The sequence below is a fragment of the Catharus ustulatus genome, chromosome 2, assembly GCF_009819885.2.
Source record: "Catharus ustulatus isolate bCatUst1 chromosome 2, bCatUst1.pri.v2, whole genome shotgun sequence".
NCBI lineage: Eukaryota > Metazoa > Chordata > Aves > Passeriformes > Turdidae > Catharus > Catharus ustulatus.
The window spans coordinates 66019324-66040791 of NC_046222.1; positions in this window are offsets into that span (position 1 = coordinate 66019324).

The following is a 21468-nucleotide window of genomic DNA, read 5'->3' on the forward strand; positions in this document are numbered from 1 at the left end:
AGCCTCCACCCGCAGCCCCGCCATGGCCCCTCATGTTCGTCACTGCCCGTGTGTGAGGCACGAGAAAACTCTTGGTCCTGCCCCTCGCCCTCAGGCTCGACGCCATCTTGTGACGCGTAGAGCAGCGGTTTTTTTTTTTTGTTTTGTTTTTGTTTTTTTTTTTTTAAAAAACTTCTTCAGGGCTTGCCTCTTTAAAAATGCCCTGAGGCTCACATATTTTCTTGCAGTCTGGCGACCGATTAGTAGCTGGATTGGGGGTTGAGATAAGGGACTGGGGCTGCGAGCAGTTGTCAGTTTTTGACCCCGCACGATCACCAGACGCAGACTGAGTGGCGGCCACCTCCACTTTCGGTGTGATTTTTAAACAGTCTCGGGCCGCTCTCCAAGTTTCCCGTTTCAACAATGCTCCCTCCAGAGCCCTCACAACTCCTCCCCAGCTCTCCAAGCGTTTACCAGAGCTGGAGACAATCACGTTGTTAGCGCAGGCGTTAGTACACTCCCTCCAGCACCCTGAATGCAGGGTGTCTGTGGTACGGTCTATCGCCCTCGATTTTAACAACTGCATGATTACGCAATCAAAATTCCTTGATTTGCATTGGATGCCACATTGCCTATGCAATTGGGAAACTACCTTGCCAAGCGCATCCGTTTCTTGGCAGTACGTGAGCGTCCTCACCATCGGGGTCAGATCCAGCTGCCTCGACCGCCCACCTCTTCCAGCGCGAGTCCCGTCACCCGGACCGCCCTCAACCGCGTGTATCGGGGGCTATTCCCTCACCCGAACACCTGGGGGCGATCCCGGGTTTCGGCACCACTATGTTGCCTTCATTGGGGGGAAATGAAGGCAAGTGGCGACCTGGTTAGAGCGGGCCACGGCGAACACACACACATATACACTTTCACAATCCCAGTCGCCGGACAAATCACTCGCTACACTGATGCAGTCGACGGTGAAATGCATTTATTGCTCGGCAAACACGGGCTTAAGTAACTTCGATACAGCTGTGATTGGCTAACGCCATGGAGAGGGCGGGGCCTAACTCCTCGTGCATAACGATGTCTTCTGAGAGAACTTTCTAGCTCACCACATGATCCTTATCTCCATGGGATATATTCTGCTAATGGGCCATCCACTGAAACCAGGCAAGGCATTGTTCTTTATCTTTTCACAACCCATCCTTCCCCCAGCCAGTCATTTTCTGCTAATGGCCCATTGAATCCCACTGTGGGACTGATAAAATTACTGCATCCCATTAAAAGTTGCTCCAGCCAGGGGGAAGAGCCCAGCATTTCTTACCAAGATAAAAACAGAGGTTTTGGGACACTAAGGGAGCCCCTTTCTCCACTGGACTCCAGAGGAAAACTGGATTTCCCCACATCACCACTGGACCTCCAGAGGGAAACTGCACCTTCTACAGGAGCACTGCTTCCACTGAATCACATCTGTCACTGCAGGAGGATGCAGCCATCATTTAATGGGACTGCTACCAACACTCTGCCTGACAGGGTGTCAGGTTGTCCTCTGCCTTTGTCAGGGTTTGGGGTTTGTTTCTTTGTAGTACTGTATTTCTATTTTAATTTCCCTAGAAAAGAACTGTTATTCCTAATTCCCATATCTTTGCCTGAAAGCCCCTTGATTTCAAAATTATAATAATTTGGAGGGAGGGAGTTTACATTCTCCATTTCAAAGAGAAGTTCCTGCCTTTCTCAGCAGACACCTGTTCTCCAAATTAAAACAGCAACTTTTCGTTCTTTGTCTATATATAAGCCGCACCTGATTATAAACAGCACTTTGGGTTCAGACCAAAATTTTAGTCAAAATGGTGCTGCTTATAATAGTGAAATTACTGTAATAATGGATTTTAAAGACTCATAGAATTGGGTTGGAAGGAACCTTTAAGATCCTCTAGTTCCAAGCTCCCTGCCTTGGGCAGAATTTGAAGTAATTGACTACAGAAGGCTTTTAAATCACATGCAATTAATTTCCATGTTTTGAGCCAGTATCAGGTGAAACTTGGTCATGGACTTATTTGAGTTTTCACTTGAGATTTGAATTTGTTTTATATACATTTTCCAGATGTCTTCCATACATTTACCAAAACTATCAAGTAATTTAATTTCTGGGACAGAGTGTGTTTGAATAAATACATGAATAGAAAAGGAAGAAGCAACTCTCAATATATATGCAAAGAAATATCCCTTTACATAACAGGAATTTTTTTATGTTAGAATCAGCTTTTAGAGGAGTATCTGAACAAATATGACTGGATGGGATTGAGACTAAGACGCTGGATTAAGGGATAAGTATTCCACTTCTAACTGTGTAACACATTTCCTGATTACCTCAAGCACACCACCTCACTCTTCCATATCTCATTCCTATGTTTTTTTTTGTTTTGTTCTTGTTTTTTTTTTGTTCTTTTTGTGCGGTTTTTTGTTTGTTTGTTTTTTGTTTTTATTTTTTATTTTGTTTGGGTTTTTTAAATTATTGTATGAATCCATTTTACTTACAAATAATGCATGAGACAATGATCATAAAATTTGCTAGCCAAAAACATGACACTGAAGCAGTTATTCAAATGAAGCGAAGGTGTATGACCTTGCTATTCACAAAAATATTGTATATGTGTGTATATATATGTGTGTATACATGCAAATGCAATTTACTTCTGTAAAAGTGATAGAGAAAATTAAAACCTGCTGTACAGAGGAAGAAACTTTCTTCCTGCTCTTTATTTATGACACTCCTATTTCTTCAGTCAGAAAATAAACTGAGTATTTTCTATTTAGGAACAGATTTCATTATCTAAAATTCCTTGAGCTCAGCATTTCCTGCTGGCACCTTAAAGAAGTTCCATCCTTTCCTCAAGAATATCATAAGGCTCAGGGATGCAAAGAGAGAGATACCAATTGTGTTAAGCTAGTACTCCAGATATGTATTTTGAATAGGTAATACATGGCAGAAATTGATATGGTTTCACTACCATTATATGAGATACATTTTCAGAGGCTCATGGCCCTGAAACTTTGAAAAATAACTCATTGACAGTCTAGAATAATGATTAAAAATAACTTTTTGGGTTAGGATGACTGATACATAGCTCCTTTTTATTATAGCAACATTTTAAGGATTTCTGCCACAGTCTTTCTTTAAATCTTTGCTGTTTCTCTTGGTCAAACAGACTGCTGAAAACAGGCTGCTAGAAAGAGCAGAAAGTATTTTTTCTTAGTTCATGAACTGCCACAATAGGACCATGACCTGTTTTTTGCCAATCAAAAAGAAGACTTATTTCCCTTCTTGTACAGTCTTTGCAGGACAAAGCAGCACCTCTTTTACATGAAGTTGGAAAGTTATTCTTAATTTATTTAAAATGTAAATATATTCAAGATGCAATGGGTATTATTAGTAGTCCTGGTGTAATGATACTAGGAGTTTTATTTTAAATTACAGTAATTTCATGACTACAAGTCGCACGGAGTATAAGCTGCATTTCCGGTGTGTTGGCAACGTTGATGTCTTTGTCAATAAAAAAGCCGCATCCAAATATTAGCCGCACTTTCGTTTGCGGCAAACTTTCACAAAGTCGTCATTTAGTAACAGAATCGCGGAACGCTGACCTTGGAAACATTATTTCCAAGTGAAAAAAGACAGAGACCATATCTGCAGCAACGTACCCTTTATTTACAAGCCGAAAAAGACAGGAACAATAGTGTGGTCATTTTATGAGCATTCCCAACAGATCCACGTTGCCTTTAAACAGCAGCTCAGCCATGCGGGCATGGCCCGGCCCCTCCCCTCCCCTCCCCTCCCCTCCCCTCCCCTCCCCTCCCCTCCCCTCCCCTCCCCTCCCCTCCCCTCCCCTCCCCTCCCCTCCCCTGATCCACGCGAGCATGGCCAGCCATGCAGCCACACAAGACTGAAAGCACTTTAAAAAGTACAGAGAAATATCACACGCTTTTATCAAACTGCTGAGAGAATGCGCCGAGGGAACTCACCCCGATAACACCCCCCGCCACTCAGTAATGCCACCATCCACAGGCAGGCAATAAGCTGTTCTCTGGTTGGTTCATCATCATAACACCGGGAAACCATGGATTTCAAACCATTTTTGCTTGGGACAGGACTGGCACGGTACCAGGTATGGGCAGATATCACATTTTTGTTCATAAATTAGCCACCCTGGAGTACTAGCTGCACTTCCAGATTTCCACCAAAATTTTGGTCAAAACAGTGCGGCTTGTATTCGTGAAATTACTGTATTCAACTAATCCATAAAAAATAAAAATCATTATTAATACCTTTAACGTTGTTATACAAAAAGTTTTGTATAACTCTGTTTCTCTGGGATCCTGCTTGTACAACCATTGCTGTTCTGAAGGCGTTATTTGGAAGGGTAAACATCTGAAATCCTTCTACAGATTATGGATCCTGGTGTGGATGTCCAGATATTGGTAATGGAGCTTTCTTCCTCACTGTTAAGAGCTGTTTTGACACATTGAGAACACCTCATTCTCTCTCTGTTGCTCTTTAACTTCACTCAACATCCACATTTACTATACATGCTATGTGATCTAAGTACCTCTTTCTTACTCTCTTTCTCCAACAGTTTTGGTTGAATATTTTGCATTTTTTACTTGGAGATCATCTCAAAATTGCTCCCTGATCAATTGCAATAGTTACTTAATTTGAAGAAATTTTCAGTGAATATATGGTAACCTTGGATTCTTTGGAAATTTTAGTTTTCATTTCTTTATAACAAGAAGAGGGAAATTAATTCCATTCTGAAAGAATATAATGGGAAGCTATTGTGAAAACAAACCACTAACACAACTGTGTCATTAGCAGAAGTGGTGCTTAAGCTCCTGTGAGTATTTGCTCATTTCTTTTATATATTGAATGGATCTGGCTTGTTATTTACTTCTCCATAGACATCCGTGAGGCTTATGAGACCTTGATATCATGGTCTCTACACACATCAATTCTATGAAATATTTTTAATGTAGTTCTTACAGAGTCTTGCATATAGTTTAAAAGCATATGAGTTTATAAGACTAATGAAGGACATTGTCAGCTTCATTAAATTTCACTGAAGACAGCTATATCAACAAATATTTTTGTGCAAGTGTTTTGTGATGATTTGGTAGGCTCCTGTCTGAGGTATGGTCCTATTTTTCTCCATTCCTCTCCTGTTCTAAGGCTATGAAAAATGAAAGCAAAGTATAAAGCTGATGCAAAGGAAATAATATGAATTACATTGAGACAATCTGCTAGCACCCAAGGCAGATTAGGTTTTTTTTACAACCAAGTTTCACAGGTATCAAGCTCCTGTGCATGTTCCACTGCATGGCCGAACAGGTAGGAGGTCATTTGTCACAGAACGTAAAAGAATTTAGTCTTTTTGAAGCAGGGAATCCAAGGCTACAAGACCATCAGTAATTCATACTATAATTCCATTTTTGCATAATCAGACAGATTAGCTGCCAGCAGTCTGTTTATGTGCAAAAGCATAGCAAAATCTTGCAGTTACTTTTCCTTGTAAGCCTATAAATTTTTATGAGGTTTATATATTTCAGTCAGCAAAATGTATTTTGAAGAGAAATAAATTTTTTTAAAAGATAAATATATTTCACTTTTTTTTTTTTTTGGGTGACATGTGCATACTAGTTGAGCATTTTTTATGAGAAGCAGCCAAAAACAAATTGTGCTCTCTTTTTGTGATTGATCTAAAAGGTAAAAAGCCTGAACTTGGAACTGTTAAATGCAGATGACCACTGAATTAATTTGATTTTCAGTGCTTCAATCAACTCAGCTGGAAAACTGGATATTAGCAGGATCTGACTGAAAAACAGATGTCGTGGCAAAACAGATACAGTTTCCATAAATGACACAGCCTAAAACTGTGTGAAATTACATGTAGTTACTGTAAAGCAGTATAAGGAGAGATAGATTTGTGGTATTTTTAATTGTAAAAATCAGGGACAAGTTCAGAGATATCTTGTTACTGTTCCAACACATCTTTGCAGTGAGTGGTTAAATAAGATGACACTGCAAATTATTTTGAGGGGGAAAATAATACTTAAAATATGGGAAACTTAATGTAATATAATATCATCTAATGAAGAATATATTTGGCAGAATCTAATCAAAATTATAAGGTGAAACATCAGATACCTTACACATTTTATTGGAATTTGAAATAATTAAAGAAATCCTTTATAATAACTCATATTTATAGTCCTTGTGTCTTTGCTAGACCTCACACACATTCCGATAATACATTTCTTTCTTGAGTCCAGTGCATCATTTTTGTTTGTTTGTTTGTTTGTTTGTTTGTTTGTTGTGTTTTTTTTGTTTTGTTTTGGGTTTTTTCTTATTTTTTTTTCAACCAGTGATGTTGTTTCATGTGGTATAGGAAGAAATATCTGAACAACTGAAAGAACCAGACCCTTCTTCTCTGTAGAAGATATTAGTAAGGATAGTCTCATTGAAATGAAGGATGCAAAGCTCACTAGCTTTAATGGTGCAAGTGCATCACAATATATGTACCACCAAGGGAAGTTTTCTTTAAATCCCAATGGTCTGCATGACTGAAATGTTGCAATGAATAGATACATGATTTTTTAGGAAAAAGAAGCTAGTAAAGCAAAGTGGTTCCGTTGCCCTTTATGTCAAAGAATATTTGGAATGTCTCTGGAAAGGGAGAATTATGAGTGCCCCTTCCAGCTTAATTCATTCTATTCTGTGATTCTGTGAATGGGTATGCACATTAATGGTTTCTTCTTCTTCATTGTGGTATCCAGTTGGGATAATTTCATGTATTTTCTAATACATTTCTATATTATTTTCTCAATTAGTCTGTATGCAGTATCATAGTATTTCCAAATGTACTGTCCATGGTGCCTTCAGGTATGTTAGATACTCTTGTCCTCTGTGTTACCCCTAGGTTTGCCCCAGCTCCAGGTCCACATTACCATAACTGAGCGTGGGTGAGATGTGCCCAGCTGTGGGGTCCCAGTGCCAGTCTGTGCCTGTGCCACCTCCCTCATCTATCTGTGTCTGCACTTCTGAGCTTTGCCATGTCCTCACTTCTCAAGGCCTCTTTCATTATACTGGATTCCAGATTCTCTACCCTGCATCACTATGGTACAGTCATGAATATCTCATTCTCTATAAAAAACTGCATGTACCTACTATAAAAAATCCATATTTGTACTATACAAAGATAAACAAAAAATTATCTGCCAGCTCAGTTGAAAAACCTCTGTCACAGCTAAACTAAGTAAAACAGTCGTAGGCAGGTCAAGGTAACGGCAGACAGAGCAAGTAAGACAAGCCTTAGTTCTGAGGCTCTGCAAACTCAGGGACCTGCTAATAGTCTGACAATACAGTGTTACAGGGCTATACAGTTACACCTTTTTACTTCTGAACTTTAAGATGCTTAGTAGTTTCAAGGATGAAGCCAAACATGCAAGCAGAGGTAGGATGGAGTGATTCAAAGATTTTAATATAATTGCATTGACTGTTTTAATGTATATGTATATATACAAAATATAGATCTCCATATATATTTTTCCCCCATATACTATCTATCAAGCACACTTTGAGGATTTTGACCTTGTGATTCAGGCCAAGGATAAAGTAGTTGTGTTTCTGCCTGAGTGGAAAGCTCTTTTGCTCTTTGAGACACACTTCTTCTTCTAAGGGAAAAAAATATAAATAATAAATCATGTAGAATTTTACCCCTATTCAGTTTCTCACCCCACCCCCTCCCTCAATATTTTCCTGTGGGACCTGGTACAAAAACTGTCTACCATATTTGTTTGTTTATTTTTTATTTAGACAGCATATACACTCAAATTTAAGGCTGGTTTTAATGTATATACTATACACAGATAAGATATTTATATGTAGATAATTCAACTCTTGTTTTGCAACTTGGAAGAGTTTATTGTTGCCAAAACCCCGAAAAAACATGATTGAATTTATCTTGGCATTATTGTGTTCTTTATGTGTAATTACCAATAGTCAGATATCTTAAATCTATTTGAACACCCTTGTCTAAAGCTTAGTAAGTCATGGCACTACAGCAAGACCTCTGCCATACAGTAGAATGTATGTGGTAAGATTTTGAAAGTTCAGCTACGTTTTCAGATGTATTTATAATAATTGGTTTTGACTAGAGATTATAGGTCTCTGTGGGTAGTTCTGAGGCTGAAGAAGTGACAGACGTACTGCAAAAGACACTTAAGACAGTGTTTATGTGCTGCCCTAAAGGTACTTGAAAAAGGCTCAGTTTTTTGAACAGATGGTGTAATTTGCTTCCTGTTGCTTTTAAGGGATGTCTTCTTATCCTGAAGTATTCTGGCATACTCTCAAGCAAATCCTATTTGTCTATTGCAACTGGCTTTGCTTCTTTATTTTAATTCTCCTCTGACTTGTCTTTCACTCTTATTGTAATAATTTTTTCAGGGAATTACTGGCCTAATAAGCCTGATGTAACCATGACATGTATGTCTAGCAATATCAGTAACAAGGCACCTCCATCAGTTTTATTGTTCTGAAATAACACAATAAAAGCTGCTTCTCGAAATTATAAAAAAATTGTTAATATAATGTAATGATGAATACATTACACCATATTCCCAGAGCTTCATATGAAATCAACTTATAGCAAAGTCTAATTAAAAAATACAATCTAATATAGCTATTTTTATTCTTAGAAGACCTGACATTTGTGCTCTGAAGACCTGTCCACTGTCATTACTGAATAGTAGAACCCTTTCCCTTAAAACTGCACAATGCTGAGATAACAATTCTTGAAATCCTTCCTATCACAATGTGGTACTTTTCCAAAAAAGAGAATGGTTGTGGGAGAGAACCAAGGTGATTCTCTGCTAGAGAATATTGCAACCATCAGGGCCACCATTTTGTTAAACCTCCATGGTGACCTGTGATCACAACAGTGGTGGCTGTCAGAGGAGGAGGTTTATGCTACCCCATGAAAAGAATTAATTCAGTTACGCAGATGCATTTATTTTTTTCTTTATACTGATAGCTGAGTCGCTATTTCTGAAACTGGGGAAGAAAGTTCAGGAGCAGCATTGCATAACTTAGGCTGTTTTAATATGCTTGCTTGCAGCTGTATGCTTAAGGAAATTTAAGACTGTGTTGTATTGGAAGATGTGGACTTCGCATGACATCTCTATTTTCCTTGTTTTCTAGATCCCTGGCAGAGAAACTGCACAATGAAAACATGAATTGATTGACTGTGTGTGACTTTGAGACTATCTGACACAGGTTAAGGGTGTTCATCTGCTTAAACATGTCTATGTACCCGAATATAGGCAGTTGTCTACTGAGTCTCCGAATGCTGAGCTGCCCAGTCATGAATCAGCTCCAGCTCAGAAGCTATCTAACTTAATTTGTGAAATGCAGTGTCTCATCTAAAGTAGCATCAGTAAATAAAATATAGAAAATAAAGGAAGTACAGATCTGCTTAGATCCCTGTCTTAATTGTGACGGTGAGACATGTACAGTAATTTCATGATTACAAGCCGCACCAATTATAAGCCGCACTTCCAGGGTGTCAGCAACATTTCGTTTTTCCTCCATAAATAAGCCGCACTGGATTGTAAGCCACACTTTCGTTTGCAGTGAGGATCCGTGTGCAACTTTCACAAAGTTGCCAAATAGTAACAGAATTGCGGGATCACGGGATTTACTGGCTTGGCCCTGCTTGGGGCGGCCGCCAGGGAGCGGCCCCGGCCCTGCTCGCCACTGCCACTGGGAGGCAGGGGAGTAGTGTGCCCGGTCGGTGCCACCGGGAGGAGGGAGAGGGGCGTCCCTGACTGCTGCCGCTGGGAGGAGGGAGAGGGGCTTGCCCGGCCATTGCGGCCAGGAGGAGGGGGAGAGTAGTGTGCCCAGCCTTTGCCGCTGTGCCTTCCGGGGTCGGGCAGTGCTGCCGCTGCGCTGCCACTGCCCTGCTGCTCCCCCGCCGCTGCCCGGGGCCTGGTGGGCTCCGCCTTGGCTCAGGGCTGCTGCTGGCTCGGACTTCCTGGTTGGGAAATTTCCAAAATTTGTTTATATATTGGCCGCTCCTGAATGTAAGCCTCACTTCCGGTTTGGGAGCAAAATTTTAGTCAAAATGGTGCGGCTTATAATCGTGAAATTACTGTAAATAGAATTAGGGTCATGAGCACTTGTGATCATCAAGGACTATTCAGGAGATTGTACTGAGCAAACCTAATTAGGATAATTAGTGACCTCCTACTCAAATGTTTTTCTTCATCATGTAAGCCAATTCAGGCTTTTTCATTCTGTATTGCTGTAGTGATACATAAAGCAGTAGCAACGTTTTACCTCAGATGAAGCTTGTATTTTAAAGAAATATTTCAGTGTGAACAATATACAGTTGTTAGTTAACAACCTTCATGATGAAAGACAAAATAACATTGAAATAATGTTACTTGCTTAACATGTTTTTGAACTGTTGTCATTTGATACTGAAATTTTGTGTTAAAAAACCTATGCTGGAAACCACAGTAACCCACAATGAAACACTCAAAACCTTCTCATTCTACTTTCAGTAATGGCTTTTCCATAGCATAGCTGCTTTTATATGCTCCTGTTCCATCAAGGTTATTTCTAAAATAGTCGAACTTCCTTTCAGAAGTGTAGTGTGGTCATCTGCAACTTTTTTTTAAGACGTGTTATGCAGAACAAATAAACAGCTTTTTTTTTTTTTTTTTTAATAAAATCTAGGCACTTTATCTCAAATGGAAAAACAAGAAAGGAAGAAACAGATGAAGCTATTTCACATCACAGTACAAATAATGATAAAAGGAATAAATGGCAAGTCAATTTAAATGCAATTGAATGTAGCTAGTATGATTCAGTAACTGAGAGAAGGGTAAGTCAAGGGCATACTGTACTCATTATTAATACTTCAGGTCCAAGTCTTGTAAGTGGTTTCACAAGTTCATCAAACAAAATGAAAAAAAAAACCCAAGTCAAAACAAAAAAGGCTTAATTTTTGTAATACCAAGTTCCCTCAGAAAGAACTAAGAAGCCTAAAAATATTACTGAAGTGTTATAAATGTGTGTCAGTCCAAACATCATACATTATTTTAATGTAAAACACTTGAAAACTAAATATAACTTTAATGAATAATGCTACTGATTTTAATTCTTGCACCTCAATGCTTTCCAAAAGACAATGTTGTTCTACTTGAGTAAAGTTTCTTTTAAAGCATTTTCTATTAAACATAGCAAGCACCTGGGGACCACTTGGAACAAAAACAAACTGATCTCAGAGATATCAAAAGGGTTTGGTTTTTTTCAAGTTTATTGTAGAACATAACAAAATAAAAATTCAAAATGGGTTACATAAGACTATTCTGTTCAAACCTGCATACTAATTATACATGTGTACTTCTGTAGAAAACACATGGTAGTTTCTGGAAATTCTTCCTAAATATTGCTTAGAAATATGCTTGTGAAGAAGTAAAGATCTCTTTCTTTTCCTTCGATTCCTCAGATTAGAGATCATCTCATACACCAAGGAAAAGTGAGAGAGCCAGGAGAGAGGGAGTTTAATTTAATTTGGTGCTCTGATTTTCTGTATAAATGTTTCCATTGCTGACCTTGGCAAGAAAGGGTGATTTCAATCACTTGTTGAAAATGACAGAAAGAACTGTACTGACTTAAAAATCCACTTTTTTTTTTTTTTTTTTTTTTTTTTTTTTTAAATCTAAGATATGGTAGATTAACCCCTTACTGTGTTGGCTCCTACTGAACTGCATGTTATATGTGAATGAATGAAATGGCTACCTCCTGCCCTTCTTCCCTGATTTTGCTTCCCTACAAACATGGTTTCATTAACATGCAGTAGTTTCTGACCAGCCACTGTTCCTTAGATTGATACATTAGAAGGAGGAACAATTGGCAACTTCTCAGTCATTGGACTAAATTATAAACTGTAGTGGTTCGGGATGTTGGAGAGGACCAATGTGGACAGGTCAGGGTAATAAACGGCTGTATTTCATTATTCAAGTAATAAATGTTTTAGCAAACCCGATTTCAATAGCTAATACTAGCCAACATGGGAAGTTATAGGCTTGTACAGTTGGCATGAATACAGCTCCATCAATATGATCCTTCCAAGCTGTGTGGATAGCCCTGCATAAAATGCAAGTTTGGTTGTTAAACTATATTCTTCACAATTCTTTTGTGAGCAAAGGCATTCTTGGATATCCTGCTGAATCCCAAAAATCTGTTAATAGTGACTGACAAATTACCTATGGTCCCATCAAGAAATCCTTCAAAGCAAGTACGTCAGTCCTGACTGCAGTTACCCCCGTTACCCTCTCATAAATGTCATAATGTGTCATAGGCTACCCTATGTATCACCTGGAAAGCTGTTCTTTCTTTTGGTGAAGAAAGGAAAAACAGATCTTGTGTTAAGCACTGAGAGCTAGTCCCTTCAAGGACTTATGGATCAAATGATGAATGAGAATGTTCAGTCCTGCTTCCTTCTCTGATTGACAGTGTAAAGAACTGCACCAGAAGTCAGATGGCACCCTTTAGAAAATAAAGTTATGTAAAGAAGGGAAAATACATCTGTGATGCAAATGGGAAACAAATTTCACCTCAAGCCAGTTGGTGACTGCTGACACCATGTGATAACAAAAGAGGAGCTTTGCTGCATCTTAGGAAAACCCTGCCTCTGTACACTTCAGCAGGGATGAAGAGAGTAAAGATTGTCATGATTATATGGTGACCTCATATCAATAAAGGATGGTATATAAGTTCACTTTCCTTTTTATCTACTCATTAAATGATGCAATTCTTGCATACACTTTTGTATTGTACTGGTAGAATTATTTTTTTTCTCACTTATATTTATTTTTCATTTTCATATCATTTTATCTGAACATATGTAATCCCCCACCTCTCTCTTTACTTATATAAACTTAGGTATTCCCTGCTAGTGAGACTTGTATCAGTATTAAGAGAAACATTAAAGTTATCTACTGAATAAATTTTAGTATAGCTTATCTTCACTGAAGGAAGAAAGTTACAAGTACTCAATGTGTACTGTTGGAGAGACTTTCCATTCAGATCTCAGAACTTAAAGGACAGAGATCATGGGGTGATTCTCTGTGTGTCTGAGCTTGGTCCTACCAGCCCTCCTGGCTACTGTGGTTATTAGCAGGAATACATGGTGTAGCTTTCCCAAGTAGGATGGAAGGTGAAAAGGAAATTCCTTACTTCCTCCTTTATTTATTCCTGGTAAAAGCATTCCATTATTTTGGTAATGTTTTTCTTTTCCACCCAGTACCATGCTCTGTCTTGTCCAAGGACCGCAACATGTCAGCAGACAAGTAAGTAAATAGATGGCCTGAGATAACAGTGTGGTGAAGATGAGTCTTCTCCTCGCCTGGTGAGAAAAAATAATCAGGCAGCTCTCAAAGTTTCTGCCTTAAGATCTTTTTTTTTCTAACAGACACCAGAAACATGCACTGTCCAAACTGTTTGGAATACAAGGGAACGAGTGAGTAAAAAGTGCTGGGATGCTGTTCATCTTGCCTAACTTAAGCTGTTTAAATCAGATATCTAGTCTAATACAAAGTTTTCAGTGTTGACAGAGGGAAACAAGGGTATACTCCAGAGGCTGTCATCCTATCCAAGGGCATTAAAACGCAGGAATAAAATGTTCTCTGGAATTGCCTGCTTGCACTAGCTAAAGAAAAGGTCTAATGAGAATGTACAAAATGCTTAGCTTCTAATTGTTTAAATTTGAGTGGGATGAATGTAGTTTCCAGTATTCCTTCAAATTCTCTAATTTGCTTGTCTTCATAATTAGGTATTAAGATTAAATTACTTTATTTTTCTAAAACCTACTTAACTTGCATTACTAATTTATATTCATGTTGTAATCTTGATACAGGTGACAACTTCGGAGAAATAAATATAACCCTGACTTATAAAGGTGATATGATACTGTTGCGACCTGCTCCACCATGCAAGAGTAACCCAGCTTCTTGTTAATAGATCCCTTGGGCCAGATTAGAGTGAAATGCCACTGAATGATTTTTGTTTGTAAAATAAAATGTGTATTTTAGAACAATCTGGGTTTATTTTAGGATAATCTGCTTGTAATGAAAAGCAGGTATGTGGCTGTCCTGGTTATTATCTATAGTGATATGGCAATATGAAAGAATAAAAAAATGTACGGAAGGAAGGGAGGAAGGAAGGAAGGAAAGAAGGAAGGAAGGAAGGAAGGAAGGAAGGAAGGAAGGAAGGAAGGAAGGAAGGAAGGAAGGAAGGAAGGAAGGAAGGAAGGAAGGAAGGAAGGAAGGAAGGAAGGAAGGAAGGAAGGACATATACAGTAATTTCACGATTATAAGCCACACTGAGTATAAACCGCACTTCTGGGTTTCAGTAACTTTTTGGTTTTTTGTCCATATATAAGCTGCACCTGATTATAAGCTGCATGTTACAATACAGAGTGTGATAAAAGGTATCTACTCTATCACCATCTGTTGAGGGTGGGGACAGTGATCCTTATCTCAATGGCAGATAATCTGCTAATGGGCCATCCATTGAAACCTGGCGGGGCATTGTTCTTTATCTTTTCACAACCCATCCTTCCTCCAGCGAGTCATTTTCTGCTAATGGCCCATTGAGTCCCACTGTGGGACTGATAAAATTACTGCATCCCATTGAAAGGTGCTCCAGCCAGGGGGAAGAGCCCAACATTTCTTACCAAGATAAAAACAGAGGCTTTGGGACACTAAGGGAGCCCCTTTCTCCACTGGACTCCACTGGAAAACCGGATTTCTCCACATCACCACTGGACCTCCAGAGGGAAACTGCACCTTGTACAGGAGCACTGCTTCAACTGAATCACATCTGTCACTGCAGGAGGATGCAGCCATCATTTAATGGGACTGCTACCAACACCCTACCTGACAGGGTGTCAGGTTGTACTCTGACTTTGTCAGGGTTTGGGGTTTGTTTCTTTGCAGTACTGTATTTCTATTTTGATTTCCCTAGAAAAGAACTGTTATTCCTAATTTCCATATTTTTACCTGAAAGCCCCTTGATTTCAAAATTATAATAATTTGGAGGGAGGGGGTTTACATTCTCCATTTTAAAGAGAAGTTCCTGCCTTTCTCAGCAGACACCTGTCCTCCAAACTAAAACAGCAACTTTTTGTTCTTTGTCCATATATAAGCCGCACCTGATTATAAGCCGCACTTTTGGTTCCGACCAAAATTTTAGTCAAAATGGTGTGGCTTATAATCATGAAATTACTGTAATCACCTATGGATCTATGACAAGGCTTGATTGTTGCAGTTTGTCTGTTGGTCCAAGTGATGGTCTTGAGCTGTTGTGATTCATTGGATGTGAGGGAAGAAGCCTGTGAAACACAGGAGTCCGATGTGTTAAAATATACTCAGCCTTTGGGAATGCCCAGGTACCTCCCCTAGGGAGGAGTTTTCCATCCTCTGGTGGAAGGCCTCAGAAATGAATCTTGGAACACTTCAGGGGTCTTAAAGATTTATGGCACCTTCTAAGACATGACTGAGCTGCCCCATTATGCCTTGGGAGCAGGTGAGCAGAAGTTTTAGAGCTGAGTTGTGTAGGGGAGGGCAATTAGCATGATAAGAGTCACCATCCTACCTTGCAGGATTTGCCTCTTCATTGTGGCCTCCAGGTGGTGATGGTTCAACCCCTCTGTTGAAGGAAAGCTAGTCATTACACATCCAAAAACTCACCTCCCCTCTGGGGGAATGTACACCTGGCTCAGCAAAGCACCCTGTAACCTCAACAAATGGAGAAATATTTGGAGTTATTAATCATTAATAGTCCAGTCTCTCCCAGATACCTAAATGGAAATATTAAATTCAGTATTTATTTACCCTCAAATGCTTTTGGTGACTAAACCACATTTCTTTTCACATGGTTGCAAATGTAATACCATGAAAAGTAGGGAGGCCCTGAGATGTAATAGCAATGGTTATGGAAGATAGCTCTAAAGCAGACATTTATACAAACATAGCCTTCTGCAGAGTAGGAATGACTGCTCTGATGAATCACCCACTACACTCAAGATACTCACAAAACTGATCAAGATATTGATTTAGATGTTGAAATATTAACATCACAATTGACCATTAAATTATCCATCTTGCTGCCAGTATACCAACTGTCTTATTATTAGCTTTTTTCTTAGCTGTTTCTCACTAAAGCATACACTCTGGAAATTATTTTTTTTCATTATTTGGTGAAGAGATCACCAAAGATGACAAAACCACTACTTCAATTTCTTCCAATTATGAATTACTCTTAATGTTAAAAAATAAAAAAAATATTATTCAATCTGTGTTACTTCAATATATAGTTCTTGGGTCATTTTAGGATTTTTATGGCATTAAAAAGACTGCTTCTGCATTCAGTATTTTTCCTCTCCAGAGATACTTTACTTACTATAATCAAGACATTTCACTTGTCTTTGATCACCTAGAAAGAATAATTTCCTTAACTTTTTCACTGACTGGACTAGTTCTCCAGCTTGTGAATAATTTTTAATGTTCATTTCTTCGTCTCTCCAGCCTTTGACGTTTTTATTTTTTATTTTTTTTCCCAGATGCACTTCTTGTCTAAATTATCAGCTGAGAGGAGAGTTTTTGATGGATTCTGTCAAATGAATGAATCTCCCCAAGCATTTTCAGAAGATTATTTATAAGTATTGCCATGTGAACTGCAAATCAGCAAAGCATGCATGGGTAATTAATGCCCATTTCATATGAAATATGAAGAGTAAACATCATTAATTTTCTTTGCATAAAAACCTTTAAAAATCAGCATAAGTATTTAATAGTTCTTCATGCATATAGAATTTCTTTAAACTTCTCATCTCTACATCTTAAGGAATATGTCATTCAGTATCATACATACTGTGCATAAAAGGGTGACCAAATAATAAAAGTGACCACTTTGTTTTTTTCCTGTAATGTGTAGCAATGGATTATTCTTCTGTAATCCTAAACTTCTAGAGGAAGAAAAACTGCTGATTTTCACAGAAATTCTTGATATTAAGAGTATTTAACTTCAGAGACAGTCAACAACATCCTTATAAAATTAAGATAGTAGGTTGAAAATACTGGCAGATCAAAGACTAATGGAAAGATTAATAAAAAGACAAAACCATGATTCCTTTAATTTTCAGAAGTCCAAAAATTTTCACTGCTCAGATGGTCTTTGAAGGAAATTCCAAAAGTCTGTAGAATTGTTCTGAGGAAATTAGTCACACACAGACCTACCCTACTCCTTTTATGAACATTTAGGATGACACTGAAACATTACAAGTAGAATTGATTCTTGAGGGGCTGTGGGATAGGAGCTATCTTTCTCTGTTTGCTTCTTTTGATGCTCCATCTGTACAAGAAACGTCCTCAAAATGGAGAAACAAAATGGAGAATCAGAGTGAGAAACACTTGTGCAAAATAAGAAAGATAGTACATTCACTTGTTTTCTCTTAAGTCTAAAATTCAAAGGGATTTTCTGGAGGATAGGCAGTTTTCTTAACTTCGGAGACAGCTGGGACAGAGCAGTTCCGCACATATTGAAACCTGCAGATTCTTCAAAACTCATTGACCACGTTGTGTCTTTTCTTCCTCCTGGGTCGAACAGGTATCCCATAAGCTTAAATGCTTGCACTTCAAGCCTTTCTAACTTGACTTGAAGATACTTCTTTTTTTTGAGTGTGGTAAAGAAATTACAGAAGTCTTGGACCTTGCTCTAACTTCAGCTATGTAAGTAAAAGTCAGGATTGATGGTGTACTGCTGTATGTGGACTGCTAAGTTGAAAGACTGTAGAAAAGGAACAAAACACCAACTTTTTAAAATACAGTTAGAAGACTGAGAATGTTTCATAACCAAAACAAATAAAAATTGTTTTCAGTGATAGAAGCTATATTTTGCAGGAGTCTCTGCCTTCAGCTATTTCCCAGCTACAGGCAGTAGTTCATTAGAGATGTAAATTTTGAGTTTTATGGCCATAATATGCAAATATATTAGGTTTGAACTTAATTGGAACTCATTAGAATAAAGTCCAGGAGTGAATAACATTCAGAATTTTTCCAAGGTGTTAAAATGTCATTTTAATTTCTAACATGGCTAGATCTGTCTTACTCTCTCTTGGCATCTGCAAAGGGTGATACTGAGGAAATAAACCATCTTATACACCTACTGTGCTCACTTACCATGCCTGTATTCTGTTTCATTAAAGCAGTTATGTAGAAGAGCCATCAGTACCCTTGTTTGACTGATACACTGTTCTACTGGATAGAAATGGGATATAGTGATGTTTACCTTTGGAAAAATCTTGGTGAATTGGACAAGAATGTTCCATATATTATAAATATCAATAAAGACTCCCACCAGATGCACAGCTATACTTCAGCCTCTGAACTCTGCAGCACTTCAGGAGCCACTAAAGCCACTGGTTTCTAGTTCATGAAATCTGCTGAGTTCTTTAAGTGAAGCCTTGTATTGTTATGGTGGTCATCTCTTATCCCAAATACTGCATTGCAAGATGCTAAACAAAATACTGAAATGGTAAATGTAAATATAGGCCATTCTAGCCCACAATATGAGAAATCTAAAAGCTATATTTTTATTCAGTCATTTGCAAATTAAATTATTAATAAATGTAAACGTATTTCCAACCCTATACTATGAGTTAATTTCTTTTTGTTTGATGTTTTTTATTTGTTTGTTTGTTTGTGTTTTTTGGTAAGCATGTATAATTCCTGTAATTGCATTTTTTCTTCTGCTTTTATTTTTGGTAAATGTCTGAGAATACTAACTGAACTGTGGAATTCAGAGATGTTGACTCTGTGCCTGCAGCACAAAACAGAGTCAGTAATCCAGTAACGGAAGAAACTACCCTATATGAAAGACTCAATGGGTAAGACAATGTTTAAAATATTTATCTTTCGTTTCCAAAGCCCTTCAAAACAAATAAATTAGAAAAGGGAAAAGCAGCCATCTGAAGAATAGGATTTGTGAATAACCTGCTTCAGATGATGTCCTGAAGGTCACCAATCCATTTTGGTCAGGATATAACAGAACACATCCTAGCTCTAAAAAGAACAGTCTATACGCCTCTCAAATTTCACATATTTTACTAGTGATTTATTTATTTTTTTAGCCCTCTGAAGCATCTGGTATAGGAAGTTGTTGGAGAAAGAATCCTGGTTCTGGTAGACCTGTCATCTGCTCTGTTCTGACTCATTTTATGCTCCCCCTGCTTTGTCAAACTGAATCACATTTAGCATCTCTTTTAAATGTTGCTTAAAAACCATACAAATACTAATCAAAATTTGTACAATGAAGGTGTTTTTCTCACATAAATACAAAACTGTAAAGATAATTTTATGCAAGATCTAGAAGTTCTTTTGTCAGAACTGGAAGTGGCATATTTTTCTCTTTCATATATTTCCAATAAAGATTGTTTTAAAGAAGATGTAGCCATTCTAGCTGATATGTGGCGACATTGATATGCTAATGTTTTTATTCTGAAATAGGCAGAAACACAGTGTTAAACCAGAGAAAGAATAAAAACACTCAGAGGTTTCTGTGCAATTACAGTAATTTCGCACACCGGACTATAAGGCACACCTCCGGGAGCCGGCAAATTTTGCAACTTTGTACATTATATAAGGCGCACTGAACTATAAGGTGCACTTTTTTTTTTGCAGCGAAGATTTGTGCCACGCACAACAAAGTAACGAATTGGCAACAGAATCGCGTGATCGGGGCGATTACTGGCAGGTGCTCAATTCACAAACATTTTTCACAGATTGGTGTAGCCTTTAAACGCAGCCCCAAGTGTCCTTCCTGTGCTGCGGGCCTCGGCAGTCCCGCCCACCCCCGGTGCCGGCTGGCAAGGTGTGGTTTGGAGTTGCCTGCGGTCCGAGGTGGCTTGGGGCTGCCCACGGTTCAGGGTAGCTCAGGGCTGCCGTGGTGTGGCCACGGTTTGCACTTCCAGGTTGGCTCAGGCTGGCCACTGGCTCCCTCCCTCCAGGAGCAGCGGCCCAGTGGCGGGGTCCGCCGTTCCCCTCCTTCCCAGTGCGGCAACAGGGGCTGCCGCTCCTCTTGCTCCCGGGGTGGCAGCGGTATCCGCCACTCCTCTCCTTCTTGGCATGGCGGCACGGCAGCGGGATTTGCCACTCCCCTCAGTCCCGGTGCGGTAGCAGGGGTCGCCGGGGTTCGGCACTCCCCTCACTCCAGGCGCGGTGGCAGGGGACACCTTGCTCCCAGCAGGGCGGCATGGCCGCTCCCTCCCTCCCCACACGACTCCTGCTGGCCGGGAGCTACCCGGTCCTGCCCTCCCTGCGCGGCTCAGCTCATGGCTCGCACTTCCGGGTTGGCAAATTTCGCAACTTTGTCCATTATATAAGGCGCACCGGACTATAAGGCGCACTTCTGGGTTCGGACCAAAATTTTAGTCAAAAGGGTGTGCCTTATAGTTGTGAAATCACTGTAATTGGTAGAACGATGCTTCCATTTATTCTGAAGAGTTAGTAGCTCCTCAAGTTGTTCTAAGTTAATGAATTTCTCTTCAAAGTTGACTTCTACTAAGTCAGAATAAGCATATCAGAATTCAGCTTTGAATATTTTGATCATTTTTTAAATGGAAGGACATTCATTGTTGGAGGGTTATATTGAATCATACAATGGAATAAAATGTCAGATCTGAACATGTGTATTTATAGACATTTTTATCCAGGGTGATGCTATTTTTCAAGTATCCTGTTTTCTTGTGAATTCTTTCTGGTACTATTAATGTAAGTACCTGGTATTTATTTTTGTGTCTTGCTATATCCAGTGTCATATGTCTACATCGTTCATAATCTGCACAAAGAAAGAAAGGAACATAAAGAACTTAAGTCAAACACAAAACAACAGACACAGAAAAGCAAAGCCAAGAAGGAATCCCTTAATGTTTCTTATCATCAAGAAACAAATTATCACTTTGGTTTCCCCCCCTCATTAGAGAGGCTAAATAGCAGTACTTTGTTGCCAACGGGTAAGTAAGAATTTAGTTTCACTTTACATAAAGATGAAAAGTAAAACCACTTTGCCATGACCCAGGAGCTGCATCAGACTGAATAAAGAATGAGATAAATAATGCAAGCCACCTAAACTAGGATTTTTTTTATTAATCACATTTAAATATTCTTTGATCTTGCTCTCTGACTCCTGCTCTCAGTACCATGTGAGAGACTGGCTGGGGGCAAAGCTAAAGATATCCCCCTGAACAAATAGATTCTTGTCTGTGATCATGGAATATATTAGCAGATATTCTACTAACATGAGAACTTGTACATCCTTTAATCTCTAGACTGCTACTGGTTATGTGAAGAGCAGAGTGAACTGTAGCAGTTAGAGTG